Raw genomic sequence first — 22357 nt, 5'->3', positions numbered from 1 at the left:
CTATTGCTCCCCCTTATTTGTTCCATGTAGTTACATTAATTTTATTGGATTGTTCTGTAATATGATAGCTGTTTGAAAAATTCATAGATAACCTAATGGTGCTAGTAATACGTTTAATACTGTATGCACCTTAGCAAAAGGCAGTGGTTTCCCTACTGGTTGCTCCTTCCTCTAAATAGATTATTATTATTATTATTATTATTACTGTTATTATCAGTAGTAGTAGTAGTAGTAGTAGTAGTAGTATTTGTTCTGCCCATAAGACTAGTTCATTATGGCAAGTTGAGCATTCTCCAATCCTCCTGGTTTTCCTCGACCCTTTTTGTATCATCAGTTAACTGCTACCTGCTTCTTCCTCTTTGTTTCTTATCCCAGCGACCGTAACTTCTAGTTTCTTCACGCATAGTGTCCTAACCATTTGTCTCCAGTATTTCTTTTCTCATTCATCCTGTGTAACAAAACTTCATTCCCTATTTACATGTCCATTACACTCTTCCTGTTCTTCTCCAGATACACATCTCATAATCCTCTTTATATGTATACACCACAATGTCCTTGTTATGGAGCAATACAGGGTAATGCTCCATACAAAACTCTTCTGTAATGTATTCCTTGTCTGTTTACTTAATAGTCTGTAGAAAATACTACTACTGTAAAACATTTCTTCCACAATTGATTTCGTGCCATCTTACTAGTTATTTTACATACTAGATACCTGACTCTTATCAACTTCTTCAGTTAACTGATCTCAAATTTTCATTTTTATTTTCCTTGAGTGCCTAATAAAAGTAGTTGGCTTAGCCTTTTGAACATTTTATTGTCATTCTATCTTCCTTGTAGCTGCTGTTCATTTCTTTTAACATATTGTTGATTGACTTTTCATTTGCATGTAGTAATAAAATGTTGTAAGCAAATCTTATACATTTTGCTGTCTATTGTCACAACACTCTTTTTTTTAACTGAATTATCTAAATAGATATTAAATCTTTCTAACGTCTCATTTCCCACCTTTACTTTTACTTGTTGTGATGTTGTGCTTATTAGTCGCCTTTCTTTCCAATTAACTCCAATCTGCCCCAGGATAGCCAAAAGTTTAGCCCATCAAACTTTGTCAAAGACTTTTCTACAAGTCAACAAAAATGACATGAACTTTTTCTGGGTATCACTTTACAAATATTTGTAACAGTCCAGTTCCACCTCTTGTACCTTTCACACTACTGAAACTGAACTGTTCTTCATCCCATTCCCTCTCAACTTTTGATTGCAATCATCTATCCATTATTTGTAGTAGCATTTTTGCCGAATGAGATCTCAGGCTTAATGTCCTATATTCTGTATATTTCATGCCATTAATTTTCATTAGTACTTGCAGCATTATCGTATTTGTGTAGTCATCTGCCCACTACTCATCTCTGTGATAAATGTTGCTGCACAGTTACAGTATTTTTACCTTCCCTTGGCTTGAGCCTTCGATTCCATCTGCACAAGTTGCTTCTCCACAGTTCCTTTTCATCGGTGCCGGCTCAACTTCTTCGTAATGATTTGAAATCATTTGTCGTCTTTGAACAGTTCTTTTTCATCCTGTATTTACAAAGCATCTGGAGGACTTTTTGCAGCATAAAATTCTTCTAAGTACCTGTCCCAGTCATTCATTATTTCATTAACATTCTCATCTTTTATCATCCACATAGTATTCCCCTTTCGCTTTCTGAAGTTCAAGTTATTTATGTCTCAGTATGTCACATCATTCCTCCCTTGCTTTGTAGTTTTTAAATTTCTTCACAGTTCTGTTGTAGCCATTCTGCTCTAATTTTATCAGCTTCAAATTTGGTTAAGAACTCGTGTGTTGCGGAAGGTGTTTTAATATTTCTTTTTATTCCTACCCCCCCCCCCCACCCCCCACTCATCTTATTAATCATTTCACAGTTACCTATGGTTTCTTAATGTAACTCTTCTTCTGAAGACCATTTATTTCTTGTGCTGCTTCGTACATACCCAAGTATAAGATGACCCTGGATAGAAGACTGCCCCCTCCACCCACATTGAGGTATAGGCTCCTGGGGAAAATTTATTTTTAACCTAATCTGGCTAGTCAAAATTACAAACTGTTTTATTGTTACCAAGTATCTCCCTTATCCATTGTAAGCCCACACCATTTATTGATTGTCTACATTTGTCAATAAAAGGGGAAATAAAATGAAATGGTTTTCCTTACTTAGCATTTTCACTTCCTTTTTTGCTTGCAATTTCTATGTTATCAATATTTTTAATCAGCAGCAGCACTATCTTGCACATCACTATCTTCATTTGTAAGCCTACTGGAATTTTTTCCTTCAGTATGTCACCTTCTGGCCCACTTGAGATTCTGCATCAGACAGTTAGGATCCACTGGCCCAACATGGGTACTGAGGGTTTCTTTAACTTCTCATCTGGAGTGGTTGAAGAAGCCACTCAGTATGAAGCTGTCACAGGTGATCCTTAAAAGGTCTGTTCACAACAATGCTGATTACTTGAAGTTGAGGTCAACCACCAGGCATTATAACTAGGTCTGTGTTGTTATTTGCTATCAGATCGTTAACATTCTGGGTGAGGTGTCCTCTGAAAGAATCCAGCACCAACATTTTCCTTCTGTTAAGCAAGCCCTACCGGCAGTTTTTGTTTCGGTATTTTTTTCCTGTGAAGAATCTTATAAGGGGCCGAAGGAGCTGCCAGTGCACCCAGTATTACTGTTATTCTTACCTTTTCATTGCCAGAAATCCTTATATGAATGCTTTTCATGCCTGTCACCTTGACAGTAACATTTGACTGCATATCAAAATAAACAGACATCTGATAGATATTGCCTCTATGCCCTAGCAGATAGTTTGGATTATATGATGCTAAGCTGCAAGTAGTTTTTCATCATATACCATGAGAAGCTGCTGAGGTGGCACAGTTTTGCATCATAATGTAAGCCCTGTTGTCTTCTTCATCCTCACACATCAATCTTATCTCAGTGCTTTCATTTAGATAACCTCTCAAGTGATCGGGAAGCTTTCATTGCATTTCTCTTCCATGTACTGAACAACTTGGTGCTCCAAATTGTATAACCTCCCCTGCTATGGTCCCCTGAAAGTTTGGTGTGTGGAACTGGCATTCTTTAATTTATTCTTCATCTTGACGCCATCTACGAACATTCACTTCAGTGACACAAAATTTTTTTCCTGCTGCACAGTTGTTTGTGACCTGTGCTTCATGAGTCGCAATTAACTTAAAACTAGCATTCAACTGTCTGCATGAACAAGTTGGGAACTGCGAACTTGCAGACCCATGTTTCTCAACTGAGTCACAGCTGTATTTTGCATCCATTGTTAGTTGCTTCAGTTTACATTTCTTACAGCACTGACAATATAAGCATACTGAGTGACAACAATGTGTTCTCGTGGTGCGCTACAGCTGAATTAGCAGAAATTGTACAACGTAGGATTAACATTGTAGCAAACCTTGAAAATTAACAATGTGGTAGAGCGGTGGCAGCTTTAGGGGCTCCAAACACGAGTGATGGAAATAGTGACATATTAGGAAAAAAACAGCCAAATGTTTTTGACAAGCAAGAATATAAATGTCATTGCTGATCATGAGCTTGTGATATTAGGTTCTTGTCTAATCACAGTTTGTGAAGGCTTAGCATTGCTTTTTACAATAGTGTTTACGTTGAGGTGATAAAAGTCGTGGGATACCTCCTAATATTGTGTCAGACCTCCTTTTGCCAAGTTAAGTGCAGCAACTTGATGTGGCATAGACTAAATAAGTGTTGGAAGTCCCCTGGAGAAATATTGAGCCATGCTGGCTCTATAGCTGTCCATAATTGCAAAAGTGTTGCCAGTGCAGGATTTCGTGCACAGACTAACCTCTCAGTTATGTCCCATAAATGTTCGATAGGATTCATGTCAGGCAATCTGGGCAGCCAAATCATTTGCTCAAACCGTCCAGAATGTTCTTCAAACTAGGCGTGAAAAATTCCATCATTGTACGGGAACACAAAATCCATTTATGGCTGAAAATGGTCTCCAAGTAACCGAACGTAATCATTTCCATTCAATGATCGGTTCATTTGGGCTGGAGGACCCAATCCATTCCATGTACACACAGCTCACACCATTATACAGCCATCAGGTTGCAGAGTGCATTGTTGACAACTTTGGTCGATATCTCTGTGGGGTCTGCACCACACTAGAACCAGACCATCAACCCATATCAACTGAAATTGGGACTCATCTGACCAGGCCATGGTTTTCCAGTCACCTCGTGTCCAACTGATATTGTCACAAGCCCAGGAGAGGCGCTGTAGGTGATGTCATGCTGCCAGCAAAGGCAGTTATGTCAGTTGTCTGCTGCCATAGCCAATTAATGGCAAATTTCACCACACTGCCCTATCAGATACATTCATCATATGTCCCACATTGATTACTGTGCTTATTTCATGCGGCGTTGCTTGTCTGTTAGCTCTGACAACTGCTAGCAAATGCCACTGGCACTCTGCCATTAAGTGAAGGCCGTTGGCCGCTGCATTGTCCATGGTGAGAGGTAATGAGTGAAATTTTGTATTCTCAGCACACTCTTGATGCTGTTCCTCTCATAATATTGATTTCCATAACAATTTTCGAAATGGACTGTTCCATGTGTCTAGCTCCAACTGTCATTCTGTGTTCAGAGTTAATTCCTGTTGTGCTGCGGCCATAATCGTGTTGGAAACCGTTTTAAATGAATAACCTAAGTACAAATGACAACTCTGTCAATGCAATGTCCTTTCATACCCTGTGCAGGTAATGCTACCGCCATCTGTATATGTTCATATTGCTATCCCATGACTTTTGTCACCTCATTGTATATGTTAATTTGAGACATTAACTTCGTTTGTGTCATCATATTGTCTGCTAATGCTGTATGAATCTTGAAGGTATTTTAAGTCCATCTTTGCAGCTACAAGATTATGTGCATTTTGTCACCAAACGTGTTTTGTTTGATTGAAACAAAAAATCATCCATGGTATGTAGTAAAAGATATTTACAATGTGGCCTGCTTTTTAAATCAAAAAGCAGTTTATTACGAAAGATGCTGATTTTACTTATTGTGTTTTATGTCCAATTTTTGTTCATGTCAGGAAACAACAGCTGCTTCCACATTTTTTAGCTATTCCTTCATTTGGTACTGTTGATTCCAGCCTTCCACCACATTGCTTTGTGGTGCTGTGTTTGGGTTGGGTTTTACATCAAGAAATGCTTAGTTCTGTAAAGAATGTGGGATTAGGCCAGTAACAACATGCCAAACAAAGGAATACCTCAAAAATGTGCAAGCAGATGTTTACTGATGTGAGCGAAAATCTGACATAAAATACCATAAGTAAAATCAACATCTTTTGGAGCAAACTGTTTTTCAATTTAGGAAGCAAGCGATATTGTAAATCTTTCATTGCAGATCACTGGTAATGTTTTATTTCAATAAAATAAAACAGATTGGGTGACAAAATATGTGTTTTGTTGTAGTTGCAGAGACTGATTTAAAATACCTTCAATATGAGATGTTAAGGGTCTGTATTATACATGCTGCTTGTGTAATATTCTATGAAACAGTTACCTGAAAAGATGATGTCTCCTGTTCAGTGATTGGCCAACACAAGCAAATCAAGCTGCTGGCATCTTGATTTCATGGCTTATGAAGCTAACATATGTCATACTGAAAGGTTTTTGTATTTATACTTTCATATTATGAAACTATGCAGTTCCAATGATACACCGCACTAAACATCTCTCCAAAACACATTGTTTTTAGTACAGTTTGTTGTGCTAAACTGACAGGAAGTGCTGCTTTGGTATATAAAACCTTTATCTAATTGATTACTCAATGTAAAAACAGTGGCATCAGCAGCAGTTGTTTAATCTGGGAATGTGGGATGACTGTATTTTTTAAATGACAAAAATGAGAAAAAACCTCATCATGTAATCGAGTAAATACAGTTCAGTTTTTCAATGAAATCCAATTGTTACTGCTGTCTTATACGTAACTCATTTCTCATAGATATTTTTTTTTTTTTTTTTCCTTTTCCATTTACTTTCCTCACTTACTCCTTTTTTAAGTCGTTTCACATTAAATTTTTTTTCAGCTCAATAATTATTTTTCCTACTAAAGGACACGGTCTGAATTGTTATCGGCTCCTCGTAATGTCTCAGCATTTTTCAAACAATTTCTAAATATTTTGTGTATCAGAACATCTGGCATGTGTTTGCATCAATTGGACCATTGCAAGTGTATGTTCTCCTGTATTGTCCATACAGAGTTTTTCCAGTAATTAAGCAGTTTCTTTTCCAAAAGTGTACCAAGAGCTCTCCTCTCATTCTTTTTTCCTAATCCATAGCTTCCCATAATCTTTCATCGTGGCTTTCACATACTACTGCATTCCAGTTACTCAGTACTATTAACCATGCCCACATTTTTTTATTTGTCTTATTATATCCTCTTGTGTTTGCATAGTTTTCATTTACTTCATTAGGCTGTCTGCTGTTTGGCACGTATGTTAGTATTACCACAAGAGTTTTCTTCCTTCCTTTGATTTTCACTGCTATCAACCTTTCATGTACATATCTCACTGATGTCATTTTTTGCCAACAGCACAAATTCCTTTACATTTTCCTCCTTAGTCAAATACTTTGAATTTGTGACTTATCTATTCTCTATTCTGTTCCCATCATATTTCAGAGATTCCCATTATATCCACTCTCATTTCCTCCTCCACATTCTCCAACATCTCCACTTGCCAGAGGGTCTTAATATCCGCTGTTCTTCTTCTTAATCATGATTTCTTCCCTATTTCGGTGGGTTGTTCCTCAGCATCTCCCACCCAGACATCTGAATGGCAATATATTTTATGCCCAGAATTAATTTTTACTGTGGAGTTGCAGTTTTCCAGCTGGTACATTTACGGGCGGCTGTGGCACCCAAATGCCTTTTAACACCAAACACTTGTGGTCTTTGAACAGATTGAATGTCATAGAAAACTTGGCAAGGCAGAAAAGAGGTATAGGGAGATTGCAAAGAAAATAGTGTGGGTGTAGATTTTGGTAGATGGTTTGAGCTTGAGTGAACGGGAGAGACGGAAAAGATACAACTAAAGAAATGGAGACTTGGATAGAGGTGTGCATACATTTGGACAATTAGGGCTGTGTGCAAATGTGGCAGGGAAGATCTGTTTGTTGCGTAAGTTTGGAGGAGAGTACATGTCTATGAAGGCGGAGGATATGCTGTGGCAGAGGTAAGGTTCAGTGTTCGCATCGGTTCAGTTTGTCACAGAGTTGTGTGGCAGGAAAGTTTTTCTACTGCAGGGAGCAGAAGAAAGAGAATAGATCTTTGACAGTACAGCAAGATTGAATTTGCGTATAGGGCTGAAGGTGAGACTGTGGAAAGGACATTCTGCAGGATTGAGTTTCTTAGTGCATAGACTGACAGCTGTGTTTTGCATATGTTTATATTCTGGGCTTCTACAATGTTGGGAGGGAGTTTTAGGGGGTTGATACATGTTGAAGAGGCAGCAGTAGGAAGTGGTGATGTGATATGTGGTGTACTCTTCCATTTGCTAGAGAGCAGGTACTTCAGTTTAGGAAATACAGTATAAGACGGAAGACACCAGGTGTAATAGTATAAAACTGGACTTCCCCTATAGATGGTGCTAGCTGCCAACTGCTTTCTGTAACGGCTGTCAACTGATGTCAGAACACAGTAACCCAAGTTTCATACATCGGTATCTCTTTCAAACCTGTAAACATGTCGAGTTTTGTGCCTACTACGAACTACGATTTGTGGACAGCATTGGTTTTCTGTTATCATGTGAAGAAAACTTCTGAAGAATTGCATCGAATGCTTGTCAAAGCTTTTGGTGAACACGCACTTGGGAAAATAGTGTTTCGAGTGGTTCAAAAAATTCAGAAGTGGTGATTTTGACATGAGAAATGACAAGCACAGGAAACCACTGAAAAAGTTCAAAGACAACGGATTGCAGGTCTTATTGGATGAAGATGATAAACTCAATAGGAACTCACAGAACAATTAAATGTGACACACAAAGCCATTTCTTTTCAGTTGAAAGCAATGGGAAAGATGCAGAAAGTGGGAAACTGGGTTCCTCATGAACTGAATGAAAGATAGCAAGCAAATCGAAAGACCACTTGTGAAATGCTGCTCGCCAGATGCAAAAGAAAGTTGTTTCTCCATCGAATAGTGGCAGGTGATGGAAAAAGGGTGTATCCAGACAAACCATAGACATCCACTGCAAAACCAAATCACTTTGGAAAGATGACAGTGCTCTGTGTTTGGTGGGATCAGAAGGGTTTCATCTATTATGAGCTGCTAAAACCTGGTGAAAATGTGAACACTGATCTCCACCAACAGCAAATGATTGATTTAAATCAAGCATTATGTGAAAAATGACGGGAATACGGAAAAAGGCAACACAAAGTCATTGAGGCATTCAGTTGTGAAGTACTAGGGCATGTGGTTTATTCTCCAGACTTGGCTCCATTCAATTATCACTGCGACACACTGTCACTGAAAAACACTTCAATTCATATGAAAATGGCTCGCTGACTGGTTCACTTCAAAAGAACTACTACTGTTGGCTTTTTTATGTATAAATAGCAATGGTGATTATTGTGAATAAATATTGTTTATCAGTTTCAGACAACAGTCGTGTAATTATTGCAACCAAATTCCAGTTTCATACGTTTACACCTGGTAAACATAAATAGGTATCTGGAAAACTGAGAGGGATGGGAAATGGAAATTGCACTGTGGGCTGTAGGATAGCTTGTAATGTGAGAATATTTGACAGTATGTTTGTATTGATCCATCCAGTGTATGAAATATCTTACACCACATATATCCTCAACCCCTTGCCACATAGGTCATATCCCTGTGAAAAGCCCAGTTGCAAGACCAGTCCTGTGCATCCACCCAAAACATAGTGTTTCAGTATCTATGAGGGCATGTCCTACCTCATCAGAGTTGTACCATATGTCAGCTGTCGTGACTTTTGCACATGCTTTTATATGGCCATAACCATCAACCTGCTATCCACCTGAATGAATGGTTACCACCAGATGGTATGAAGATCGAAGTTGGCCACAGCTTCAAAGCATAACCACTGAGCACAACATGCTCAACTTCATTTGCTGTTTCATAGAATATGCTAATTGGGTCGTTCCTCACTCCTCTTTGCTATGATGCTGTCACCCCTCTTTGTTATGATGCTGCAATTCTTTTGACATCAGTCTCTGCTGGGCCTTGTCCCACACCCATCTATATTCATTTGGATTGGTAGGGTAGATGGAAGGGGAAGGGGGTGGGGTGGCGGGACAAGTCACTCAACACCATGACTAGAAGGACTCATTTATTTTGAAGTAGAAGGGAGGCAAAGCAAAAGATGTTGGTGAGAATATTATTAGATGCAGAAGTACATCAGTGACCCATGTACCAGTTAATCAGATAATTAGAGGCTTGGATAGATTGAACATTTAATATGGGTTATGAGAACAAATGAACTTTTTTTTTTTTTTTTAATGGGAAGAATAGTGCAATTAAAGAAAAGTGAATAGAAGTAAAGGAGGAATTGTGAAATAAATAAAAATGGGGAAACAAAAAATAGAAGAAATGTGGGAGAGCAGTAAATAAGTAAACGATAAACTGTACATTTTTTTAAAAAATTTTCACGCATTTACTGTTCTCTTTTTCTTCTTCTTCTTCTTCTACTACTACTACTACTACTACTACTACTCTACTTCTACTTCTCTGTCTACACAGTTCTTGTATAATCTCTGAATGGAAGCTGGCACAGTGCTTACATTGCTTCCTCTACTCTTCCCTGTACCCTATCTGATCAATCTGATCCCAACCAATTCTCTGAATCCTTAGGAAGGAATCTTTATTATGACAGCTAGGAGTACAGTAGTCCATTTATCTCTGTCAGTTTAGCAGTTTTCTGCATTTAATTTCCTTTTTGTAAAAGAAATTTGAGGTTATCCACAACTATCCATTCATATCCCAGCACATGTAGGACAATCTAATAGCCAATACCATGAAGCTGTTGTGTACACATGGTTCCGTGCTGTTGTGTATACTGCCATGCTGAATGCAAAAATACCAAAATTTGTCAAGAAGTGTTAGATATTTCCTCTGACGATGAATTTGGGCATTTCACAGTAAAAGTTTCTATTTAGAAGATAGAAATAGAGCCTCCAACCCTACTTTATCCCTCACCATCATAGTTACGCCTGAGCTACATCTCTAGCAAAAGAACAAGCATCTGCGTACATAAACAGAAGAGGTATATGAAAGGTCTACAGATCTGTCTTCTTACAAAGAGACAATAGACAGTTAAAATAATAAAAAATCATTGCTGCTACAGTGAGGCACTGGAAGTTTTCGGAGTTCCGTTTATGTCATTGTGTTCATTCCATTCCTTCACTTCTACTTTTATTTTCAATTTGACTCATTGTTATTACTAAAAAAAAACTTTTTCTCTTTCATTTCCTGTATTTTCACATGCTCATCACTATTATTCTTCATACTCTAAATTGCATTGCACTCGTAAATCAACATCTGGAATTGCTTTGTTTGACATTGTTTCCCTCTCTGAAACTTGTCAAGCCTGTTGATTGTACCTTGGTCTGTGCTTTTATAGTACTACCTTAGCCTTGGTGTGTCAATTTCACTTCCATACAAAGTAATCCAAACATTAGGTCCAAAATGCACAAAATTTATTCTCCTAATAGAAAACCGCTATGCCATAAATGGTCTTTGTTCTGATATGTTAAAAAAAGGTTGCATGAAGGGGAGTCAGTTCACACGTTATGAGTGATGTTTAACATGTGTGACTCTCTGCACAAATGGCCCATAAGAAAACTGTAAAAGTTCTTCCAAATTTCGCCACTAGCTACATATAAAAATCTGTGACTAACTAATAGTCGTGCATTTTTTATATATTGCAGTATAGTAAAAAAATGCATTGTGTAAAAATAAATTAAAAGAAAATCATGACTGGTTGCAGAAAGTTATTTATAAACAAACCCATTGTATTCACAGTTTCAGGCTTTCAACAAAACCATTTATATTGGACAAAATCAGAACTTAACTACTGACATAGGTTAAGTCCTTAACTCATTATCTTGATTTCAATAGTTATGTGTACATCCTGTGTTGTACTTTCCAAGCATTACTTGATTTTGAAGCTCAGGTGTTATAACTTGTCACACATTGCCACAGTGCTGATTAGTTTGGCCAAAAAGGCAATTAAAAAATATGTTATGACTGGCAGCCTTACAATTGTGTACAAACACTTGGAGTTTGATGTGCATTCAGCTAGTCAATGTAGGTGACATGGGCTACACATTTAAAGAAATTGTCAGGGAATGTGAGTAATATTTGTTCAAGCAGTAGATTAATAGTACAAAGAAAATGGACAAGAATTAAATTTACAAAACGTGCACAACTAGTAAAAAAGTGTGACATGATGAGAGAAAAATGTGAGAGGTCACAGGTTATGAAACAACATAGTAATTGTAATTGCCACTGTGGTTAGATAAAGGCTTCACAGATTTCTTGTCACGTCAGATTTGTGTGTAATCTCAAGATTTTGACTACTTCCTCGATTGTCATTGCCAGGAGTTACATGTAGACAATCAAGTACTTTTATTTGTTTGGCTGTATTATGTTGTGGAGATGCCAGTCACAGAACTTCCACATGCTGCCAGAGATTCTCTCTATATATGACAGAAGAATGTTGGTAGTGATGCTGATATTGTTAGATGCTGTAGAACACAGCTTATTTCTCTGTAGCCTTTCAGGATCAAGCTTCTGTTTCCATGCACCACTAAGGGCATAGCCATTGTCCTGGTTAAAGTTGTTGCTCATTCTGATTTCTTGGATATACAAATCCCAGTTGGTAGAGGCATGTCACAAGATTTTTGTTTCAACTGACATAATCATACACTATGTGATCAAAGTTATCCGGAAAACCCCAAAAAACATAAGTTTTTCATATTAGCTGCATTGTGCTGCCACCTACTGCCAGGTACTCCATATTGGCGACCTCAATAGTCATTAGACATCGTGAGAGAGCAGAATGGGGTGCTCCGCAGAACTCGCAGACTTCGCACATGGTCAGATGGTTGGGTGTCACTTGTCATACATTTGTGTGCAAGATTTCCACATTCCTAAACACCCCTAGGTCCACTGTTTTCGATGTGATACTGAAGTGGAAACATGAAGGGACATGTACAGCACAAAAGCATACAGGCTGACCTCATCTGTTGATTGACAGAGACCACCAATAGTAGAAGAGGGTAGTAACGTGTAATAGGTAGACATCTATCTAGACCATCACACAGGAATTCAAAACTGCATCAGGATCCACTGCAAGAACTATGACAGTTAGGTGGGAGGTGAGAAAACTTGGATTTCATGGTCAAGCAGCTGCTCATAAGCTACACATCACTCCTATAAATGCCAAATGACATCTGATGTGGTATAACGAGCATAAACATTGGACGACTGAACAGTGGGAAAATGTTGTGTGGAATGACGAATCACAGTACGCAATGTGGCGACCCGATGGCAGGATGTCGGTATGGCGAATGTCCAATGAACGTCATCTGCCAGCATGTGTAGTACCAACAGTAAAATTCGGAGGTAGTTGTGTTATGGTGTGGTCATGATTTTCATGGAGAGAGCTTGGTTGGGATGTTTTGGAATGCCTACTTTGTGCCAGGCCTCACCGACTGACATCAATACCTCTCCTCAGTGCAGCGCTCCATGAAAAATGGGCTGCCATTCCCCAAGAAACCTTACAGCACCCTATTGAACATATGACTGCGAGAGTGGAAGCTGTCTTCAAGGCTAAGGGTGGGCCAACACCATATTGAAATCCAGCATTACTGATGGAGGGCGCCACGAACTTGTAAGTCATTTTCAGCCAGGTATCCAGATACTTTTGATCACATAGTGTATGTTTGTTCATGAGGCTAGGTTTGGCAGCAACAGATTTGACGAAATCAAGATATTTAATTTGGCATTGGTGTTTCGTGCAGTGTTATAGAATTACTTTGTATTGAGTGTAATTCCCACCCCATTCGCAGGGAACTTATAAATTCGAGGAACATTGAGCTGAAGGATGTCTTTTTCTGGGCACCAAATCTCTTCTTTTCTCAGGGGGTCAGAAAACAGTTTGAATACATACTAGGGCTCTTATTATTTGTTGCAGCTCTGAATAAAAGAAGGGATGGTATAGGCTGATCATCTTGTGATGAGTGCATGTTGCCATGTTTTTATTTCTTAGAGATGGCTAACTTAATCTTTCATTCACTATATCAATGGTTGATGGTGCTCCTCCCCACCCACAGTAGTGGTAGTTCTGCTTAGATTAGCTCTTAAACAGGCTACCATGGTCATATCAACACATTCCCACTCAAAAGGAGAAAGGACTGTAGATGGAAATTATATTTTGGGCATTTACATCAAATTCAAATTGTGTATACCATATTCTTTATTTAAAAATTGTTAGCCTAGTCCTCCATGAAACTTCATTTTCTCCAGCAGATCATGAATGAGGCAGAAAGCTAAATCTGTTTCTGACAATGAGCACCTGGTTTCTGAGTTCAGATATCTGGAAATGATATTCCATAAGAATGCCTGTAATGAATAAGATGACAAGGGTGATCTGACTATAGCTTTCCTTCCTTTCTTGGAAGCTACAGAAAATAAAGCACAGTCCTAGTCAGCCACCATATGGATCTATTTTCTGACCACACTACCTAAATTAGAGATGATGTGCTCAGAAAAAGACATCCTTCGTCTCAGTGCTTCTGGGATTTATAAAATGCTTTGTTCATGGGGTAATAGTTACATTGCTCAATAAAGACGAAAAAATTTCAGAACAATGTAGAGAATAATGACGCCTCATCAAATAGTGTTATTTTGCCAAATCTGTTGTTGCGGCACACAGTCTCATGAACACACTCATGGTTATGTTCGTTGAAATGGAAATCATATCCCATACATATACATATTGGGATCTGAACATCAAATAAGCCATTAATGTCAAAATTTACGATAACTACTCTAACAGAGACAGTGGCTATACTCTTAGTGGTGTGGTACGTGAAAATAGACGCTTGATGCTGAAAGACCACAGAGAAATGTAACAAGATGAGCATCACTACCAGTGATCCTCCATAATAAACAGAATCTCGGGTAGCATGTGGAAGTTCTGTAGCTTTGTGACAACCCCGTGACATAATTCACCCAATTAAACAAAGTAGCTTATTTCCTACAGATCTGACATGGCAAGAAATCAGTGTAGCATTTATCAACAATGTCTTCATGAAAAACTGCATTCTCATGCCCCAGCAGGTCATAAGTTACACAGAGTGCTCCTGCTCTTAGTAACTAAAACAGTTGACAGTAGTTATTAATACGTGTAAAATACTGAAATAGTTTGTCTACCAAACAGTGACAGGCAATGAGTGGAAACTGTTTGCAGTATTAGTTAAGAGATTAGCAAAAAGGATTTGAGGGTTGTTTTCCTAATATGTATGAAACACCACAATCTCCTATCTGACACATATTTCTCACACTAAGTCCCAGATTACTGCAGTTTGTATCTCGGGACAATCTGTCACATCTACAGCATGTGTGGCAAATTTCTCATTAAACAGAAACAGGTGTAATAAATATGGGCAAATTCATTTAGAAATGTACGACATTCTCAGAGCTATTGCTGCAAACCATGAAGAGTACTGTAATAAAATAATATATTGAGCAAAATGGCACACTGCTAAGACACTGGACTCTCATTCAGAAGAATTTTGGTTCAACTAACCCTCCAGCCATGCAGATTCATGTTTTTCGTGGTTTCATTAGCTCGATCAAGGCAAAGGATAGGGTGGTTCCTCTGATACTGATATGGTAGATTCTCATCCCAACTCTAGCTTGTGTTCCGTCTCTAATGACTTTTTTGCCAATGGGACATTAAGCCCTCATCTCCCTTCCACATGTATTAAAATAGTTGTATATATAGATCACATCTCCAATAATACAGAATCAACTATGGAACAACAAAAATATAATGAAAATATGATCTGTAAGTTAAGTTCTGGACAATCGTTTGTAGGGACCTGAAAAATTCACATTTGTAATAAATGTGAACATAGGTGAAAATTTCGGCCCAAACTGCAAAAAACATGAAATTGCCTTAAAAATGCTTTTTTGTAGCAAGGTGGCACAGTGGTTAGCACACTGAATTCACATTCAGGTCAACAACAACTCAAACCTGCATCCAGCCATCCAGATTTAGTCTTTCCACAGTTTCCCTAAATCGTTACAGGCAAATTCTGGGATGGTTCCTTGGAAAAGAGAAATTTAGAAATTTGTGGTAAGTTCTGTGGGACCAAACTGCTGAAGTCATCGTCCTAGGCCACACTGCTTAATCTAACTTAAACTGACTTACGCTAAGGACAGAAAACACACACACACACACACACACACACACACACACACAAAAGGGAGGACTCGAACCTCTGACAGGGGGAGCCACATAAACCGTGGCAAGGCGCCTTAGATCGCGTGGCTTGGAAAAGACTCTGCTGGTTTCCTTCCCCATCCATGACACGATCTGAGTCTGTGCTCCATCTCTAATAACCTCAATGACGATGGGACGTTAAACACAGTCTTCCTTCCTCCTTTCTTTTGTAGCAAAGTGTATTCAGATGGAGTGTTCTGCTGGTGATCATTTCACAAAGTTTTATTTCATGCACATGAATATTGACAAAGTAACCAATGTTCAGTTATGCATGCAATTGGCACTCCCAACCCATGTTCTATGAAAAGAAGTGTTTTAATTTTTTTCCAGCTAGTCATTATTTTTATTCACCTTATGTATAATGCAGTTTGAGAAATAATTTCCATTATCAGGCACTCTTTTTTACTGTATTGTAGAATTTTAAGTATGATGCTTTCTGTTTTGGGAGGTGCTGGAATGTTGTGGTGATTTGGCTGCAGTGTAAACCCCTGAAAATATTGTTACTGTTGTGTTGTTTATAGATATAGACAAATGTTAATGTAATTATATTAACAGAATTTTTAATGTCATCTTCTGTAGTGTTATGGGGTTGTTGCATCTGTCTAGTGCTGTAGGCGAGATGGATTCTCCAGTAGAGCAGGGAGTGTAGAGTTCAGAATGCAAGAACAATTAGTTCTTCATGTATTGTTTGATGACTCCATATGTCACTATAGTGGTCGCAGTCATAGTGTGGCCTGTCTCGAATAGGCAGTGTGTGACGTCCATACAGCGGAATGCTGAGGAAATGGCTGGCGGCATTGCATTCTTGCTGATCAAGTAGTGTGTCAGCCCCACAATTATAGTCAGTGACTGGTTTACATAGCTTGTGGCTAATTATGACCATCAGAAACATACAAGAGTCCCTGAGTTGAACTCAACAGCTATGGAGGCCACGTGCTGTCAGGTCTTGGCTGCTGGATGTGGAATGCTGCCTGAGCCAGGAGTATTTGTACTACTACTAGCCGAGTTTGTTGTCCCAGGAAGCAGGCTCTTGCCCCATACTTGGCTGTGGAAATGCTGTATTGTGCTGCACAGTGTAGCAATATGGCACACCTCTGCTAGCAAAAAAACAGCATAACTGGTCTTTTGGTGGCCTGACAACAGCATGCAACAGCATTAGTTTAGCATCCAGCTGTACATTTGAGACTGATGTTGACTTGCTTATAACTCTGCTGGCTGCAAAGGCCCACTTCCAGCTTGGCTCTCAACACTCTTGGGAAAATTCAGTCCTCTGAATGTTGTCAGCTGTTGCTGGCCCTGTGAACTGGCTGGGAATGACATGTGTTGTGGCGCACTTCATCAAGGAACTGTGGCTTTTGAAATTGTTTATTTGATACAGCACATGACAGTGCAACTTACATTAAAGTGGAACTACACCTGGAAGTGATACGAAGTGAGTTGCACAACAATGTGTCCAAATCTCAAGGGCTACACAATAGATCACAGTTAACAGCACAGTGTAGACTGTGGCTCAGAGATGTCAGTGAGTCCTGTTTAACAGTATCCCAGTGTTTCATAATTCTAATTGTTCTGTATGGCTTGGATGTCACTGTTTGTAGCAAGTTGTGACAACAATGACAGAGCCCTACACGGAGTAGGCCTACACCCAGTGGGGTCACAGTTTCTGAAAATGTGGACTGGCGGGAGAGGGGACTGTGATATTCCTTGGACAATGTGTCTGTGTTTGTTCTCCCAAGGAATAATTATGTTATGCATATCCCTGTGACTGTTTTTACCATCATGGAGGAGCATACTGTATCCTGCTCCATCAGACATTGGTGCTGCTCTAGTGCTGCCATTGGCATGAGTCTTCCTATCTGTCATAGTTTAACAGGATCTCATTTGTTTCGAGATGTGCAGACTTCACTAAAGTCGCCAATTTTGCTGGATCTCGTGTATCATAACGTGTGTGCAACTGCCTTTAATGTCTGCTAAAGGTAAAGATGATACTTATTTTATGGACTAAAAGACCCTGCTGATTATAAGACGCATCTTAATTTTCAAGCAGTTTTTTTAATAACATTTTTACAATTTTTATTACTAGACTGCAAAGACAGACTAAAAATAAATTCTACATTTATAAAATCAAATTGTCCTCTAAAATCCCTGAAAATCATCATCTGAACTACTACTACTACTACTACTACTACTACTACTACTACTTCTTCATCTTCATCATCATCATCACTGTTGTCCTCTTCATATATAAGATGGTCTTCACTGCCACTGAGAGCATTACTTATGCCACACTTCTTGAAAGATTTAACAATAATGTCTTTTCTCACTCTAGGCCATGACTGTTTTATCCACTGACACACTTGTTTGATTTTAGGTCATTTTAAAACTCCCTTCAGCATGAATTTACATTGGGTTTCATCCATCATCCATTTGTTCCATACCTCTCTCATATACGCTTTACCTGGAATAACAGCAAGCTCTGTATTTACCTGGCGCAGTTTCTATGTCACATGATTTTTCAAATGACTGTTAAACTGGTCTATCACAAGAAGAGAATTCTTCAACAAAGCACTTTTCCTTCTCTCCCGCACTTTGTTAATACATAATTTCATACCAGCCTTGTCCATCTATCCCTTGTCATGTACATGAACACCACCACCTGACAGTAATTCAGAATGTTTTGGTATTGTTTTGTACTTGAAAATTATCAATGGATTAAGTTTAGTACCATCAGCACAACATGAAAGGACAACAGTCTACTGCATTTTTTCATGTCCACTTGTTTTATAGTTTTAGCACCTTTCATGGCAACAGTTCTGCTACTTGGCACATAAATTGTCAGGGGAGTTTTGTCCATATTTGCTATCGGGCTCAGTTGCACAATGGTTTTCTTTTGATGTTGAATAATAAAGCTATGGAATAATATTTTCTCTTCATACTCTTGTGGCATTTTCTGAAATATTTTGGTTTTTGTTCTCCTGCTAAGGTCATGACACTTCATAAACGTGTAGCACCAACCATTTCCATCCTTAAAGTGTGTTAAGTTTCACTGTAGCACTATGTTACAAGCACATATTCGAATCATTTTGGTATTAATTACAATGCCATTTTGATGGTGTCCATGAATCCAGTTCAATATGTCATCATCTAGTTTTGACCATTTTGCATTCAGTCTTCTATTGGCACATTTAGTCTTCCTCTTTCTTTTTTATTTTATTTTTTCTTCTTCCAGTTCTTCTGTACTAGACCACTAGTCGCAATTTTTAAAAAAAATGGAAGGCCGATATGCCACTCAGCTGCTCTGTTTCCATGTTGTTCTACATATGCTATCACTTTCAATTTATAGCCCACACTATATAAATACCTTTTATTTATTTCCATTACAAAATTAGTTTCTAACAAAAATATTGTATTGCTTTCAATTCAAGTTAACTGGTGCCTTGGACTGCAATGACATAGCCTAGACAATGTTCTGGGTTTGTGATGGCAGGGTGGGATGGAGACAGTACAGCAAGCTTGTGAATCCTTGCAACTCACGTTCGTCGCATCAGTGCACTGCTGCTGCCAGTTGAATCCAGTGCTACCAGATAGAGAGAGGTTTCCAGCGGCATTGAATATATGGCCATTTTTAAGACAGGAAAATCCAGGATGGTTTGTAACACTATTATGAAAAGGAAAGCTGCAACTCACCATGTAGCATAGATGCTGAGTCACAGATGATGATGAGGAGTCCCATACTTCTTGACAGTGTAGGGGAGCGACGCGGGAGAACCGCGCCGCCATACTAGGCAAGGTCCTAGTGGAGGTGGTTTGCCATTGCCTTCCTCCGACCGTAATGGGGATGAATGATAATGATGAAGACGACACAATAACACCCAGTCATCTCGAGGCAGGAAAAAATGCTGACCCCGCCGGGAATCGAACCCGGGACCCCGTGCTCGGGAAGCGACAACGCTACCGCGAGACCACGAGGGGCGGACGAGTCACAGATAGGCACAACTAAAAGACTGTCATGAATAAAGCTTTCGGCCCATATATCTTTTTGTTGTGCCTACGTGCGACTCAGCATCCCTGCTATATCGTGAGTGGCAACTTTCCTTCTCATAATATTGTTACATTTTTAAGACTGACAAGAAGTGTAAATCACACACACACATTTTCATATTAATTTAGAGTACAAGATGCACCTGAATTTTGTAGGCAACTTTTCAAAGGGAAAAATGTGTCTTACAGTCTGTAAAATACAGTACTTGGAGTTTGACATAATCAGCACCAATCTGCACTTTTGTGAGATATTATTCCAAGGACAGTGCATTCAGTTTAAGGGCAATACATTCTCCTCTGGAGTCACAGTTAATTCCAGCATGCTTGGTAGCCTGGACTGTGCCTGACACATCCCTGATAGAAACTGTCCCGACAGTAGCAGAGTTGGAGTTAGCTGCCCTCACAGTGTTTGGTGCAAGGCTTCCTATAATTCCATTACTTCTCTGTTTAAGCATCCAGCATGGGCACACTAAAGCAGTGTGTCGTAACGTATCTAGTTGTACTAGTACAATATCTAAGTCCAGACGCAATGTATCAGATGCCCTCTTTGAGGTAGCTCGTTAGCTCCACAGTGCTATTCAGTAGTCTTTGTTCCATATGACTTAGCTGGGTTTATGCCACTCACAGGATTCTGATGCCTCTCAATTGTATGTGTACTAATGTGTCATTACCTGTCTTATACCATCAGCATCAGCTGTCCAGAAGACAATCTTCTTTATCCTCCCATTGCATCTATCACTCGCTGTTTACTCTTCCTCAAGATTTGTGACTCCAGTTCAAGTCCGTGACCTGCAATACCTGATATTCGCCACATACCCCATCATACACCACACCTCAATTTGCTGGGCTTCCTGCTGTATCTCAAGAGGGCCTCATTCATACTCAACCTCCTTTTTCAATGTTCAGGTGTTGAACATCAGTTTTAATGTCCATGTTGACATCTTCCTGCAGGGTGAACAAGAATCTACCATCGAGCGATCACACATACAGTGTGTTTGCCCATCCATAGCTACAGAGGGGTAGGAGCACTCTGTGTGGCAATCCTTCCAGCTGTCTTTGGCAGTGGTGTTACCTAATCAAGGGAAATAACATTCACCCTTCTTCCTTCTCTACACTGACCTATATTTCAGTCTTAAGTGTGTATGGCGAAGCACATGTAGAATGTGCCCAAGCTGCGTGCTCATCTTGTAACACGACTTTCCCTTCTTACTCTCCAGTCCTCCCCCTTCAGAATTTGGTGTTTGTATCTCTCTCCCTCCTCCCCTCCCCCATATATAATCTCTGCCCCCCTCCCTCTCCCCCCCTCCCTCTCCCCCTCTCCCTCCCCCTCACTCTGCCCCACACCCCTCTTCTTCTTCTTCGTCTTTTTCTTTGAGAGCTCATCACCACTGCTCACTGCCCTATATGGTACTTCAATAACACTGCATACCATTGTAAAATATGCTCTTGTTGCCCTAGGATGTTCCTGTTGCCCTAGGGTGATCATGTTTGCACTTGGCATCATACTGTTCGTAAGGTTTTCACAAAATTCCGCACTGGTGTTCCATTTTCCTCCACTCTGCCTTTCACTGTCTCAGTTGGTGACAGCATCTTCCAACCCTACACTACCTCTTATGGTGAGAATCCCATACTCTCTTGCACCTTTGAATTGTACATTGGTGCTGTTTAAAGTAACAAGAGTATCCCAGTCATTATGACGACTCAACAGCTCCCCTATTGTTCTGTGCACCTGTTTCATTCTTCCATTTTGGTATTGTCCTGTTTACGAATTCTTACTGAATGACCAAAGTTGCTTTGTGGATTCTGACATGAAGTGATAACCTCAATCTGTGGTCGGGGTCTCTCTTGTACCAAATTTCAATGACAAATTATTATTCGTTGCTTCTGCCGGCACTGTGAATAGCTGATTGGAAATAGCCACCATCACCACATAAGTGAAAAAGTGAATGATTGCCATCAATATGTACACTGCGTAGCACTATAGCACTCCACTGATGGCAGAACATTATTCATGGTTTTCGGGCGACCTGACGACACCTTGCACAAACATTATTACAGCATCCAATTGTAGAACTGCAATTGCATCTAACATGTATGTGATTCAGCTGGTTGTGAAGACACACTTGCAACTTTGGCCACAACAGCAGGAACACTCACTCTTACTCACATGTACACAATTCACTTCATGATTCTGCAAGTAGAATTATTTCACATTTTCAGTGTACAGGGTGTAAATGACAATTGGTTAGAATGTACTGCAGTGGAGTGGAGGAAGTCAAGCTGAACAATGTTATACAGGAGACTTTTGGTCAGGTTGGGAAAGTACCTCAAACTGGCCTAAAAAAACTACCTAAGCCACAGCAGATGTGCATTGCATGAGATTTTCATATTCATTCTCTCTCTACTCACATACTATTAGTAGTAAAGAAAATATGAATATAATCGTTTTTGTGGTAAATTTAATGTAGTTCAATTTTGTACTGGGATATGTTTTCACAGGATGCCATAGTTTTCAAATTATTCAAGAAAATCATGCAAAAGTGACCTTCAGATGCACACCCTCGCACCTGCAGTCCCCTCAGGTCAGGGCTTTTAGTACATTTTTCATAGCATTCTCTCCTACAGCTGTAAGAAATGTGCAACCACACAAATTATTTTCCGTATTAAATCGTTTTTGGTCTTCATTGAACGGGCTATTATGCCACCAGCTTAGTT

General features: G+C 39.3%; 1 protein-coding gene across 1 annotated transcript in view; it reads left to right on the top strand.

Annotated features, from left to right (window-relative positions):
- Positions 1-22357, top strand: part of LOC124556067 (serine-rich adhesin for platelets-like) — a 209365-nt gene that overhangs the window by 124071 nt on the left and 62937 nt on the right. The window lies entirely within an intron of this gene.

Source organism: Schistocerca americana, chromosome X (genome assembly GCF_021461395.2).
Source record: "Schistocerca americana isolate TAMUIC-IGC-003095 chromosome X, iqSchAmer2.1, whole genome shotgun sequence".
NCBI lineage: Eukaryota > Metazoa > Arthropoda > Insecta > Orthoptera > Acrididae > Schistocerca > Schistocerca americana.
Note: the sequence above shows the minus strand (reverse complement) of the source record. Positions and strands in the feature narration are given on the sequence as shown.